This window comes from Mandrillus leucophaeus, unplaced genomic scaffold (assembly GCF_000951045.1).
Source record: "Mandrillus leucophaeus isolate KB7577 unplaced genomic scaffold, Mleu.le_1.0 Scaffold222, whole genome shotgun sequence".
NCBI classification, from domain to species: domain Eukaryota; kingdom Metazoa; phylum Chordata; class Mammalia; order Primates; family Cercopithecidae; genus Mandrillus; species Mandrillus leucophaeus.
The window spans coordinates 2,765,879-2,767,035 of NW_012102277.1; positions in this window are offsets into that span (position 1 = coordinate 2,765,879).

The window sequence follows — 1,157 nt, forward strand, 5'->3', positions numbered from 1 at the left end:
GGTAGAGTTTCTATCGCCTCGGCTGGAGTGCAGTGGCGCGATCTCGGCTCACTGCAACCTGCCCCTCCGGGGCTTTTAGCCTCGTTCTTTAGCCTCCTGAGTAGCTGAGACTACAGGCATGCGCCACCACTGTGACCGGTCACAAGCAGGTTTCTTTGTTTCATTTTGTTTTGAGACAGGGTCTCACTCTATTGCCCAGGCTGGAGTGCAGTGGCATGATCTCGGCTCACTGCAGCCTCAAACTGTTGGGCTCAAGCAATCCTCCCACCTCAGCCGGCTAATTTTTGTATTTTTAGCAGAGACGGGGTTTCACCATTCGTTGGCCAGGCTGGTCTTGAACATCTGACCTCAGGCGATCCACCCGCCTCTGCCGCCCAAAGTGCTGGAAATACAAGCGTCAGCCACCGCGCCCAGCCCTGCTGGTCCCTGTGGAAGGAAACCTTCGCTGGCTCCCTAGTGCCCTGGAATAACACTGAAACCCCTGGAATAACACTGAAGGCCTGTCTCCATCTGCCCCAACATCACTCCCCAGTTTCGCGTTCCTCCCTCACCTTAATGAGGTGCTTAGAGATTTTTAAAGCAGAGGTTCAGGAGTCTACCAGTTCCTAGCTATGTGACTTTAGGCCAGTTGCTGCTTATTGCTAAACCTTGATTTCCACATCCTTAAAATGGGGGTGGCAGCACCCATTCCGCAGTACAGGCTGAGGATTAAGTGAGTCACTTAGCGTAGTTCCTGGAACATACTCAACTCACCCTAAGTGCTTGTTATTATAATTCTCAACCCACATTTGGCTACCACCTCCTACTTCCTCAAGCTTGTCATTGTCTTTCCCTACATTGTGCCTCCACGCATACCTGGAAAGCCCTTCCTCTTCCCTTCCCCACCCAGTAGGTTCTTACACACCCTTTAAAGCCCAAATCAAAGGCCATACCCTTCCTGCCAACAGGATAAAGAGTTCTTCCTCTATCTGCTCATCATCACCTAGGGACCACACTCAACATCACACACGGTGGACAGCTAGCATTAAGTGCCTCCTGCCAACCTCAAAGGAAGAGACTGGGGCACAAAATATAATTTAAAGAGTTTACTTGAGGCCGGGCGCAGTGGCTCAAGCCTGTAATCTCAGCACTTTGGGAGGCCGAGACGGGCGGATCAC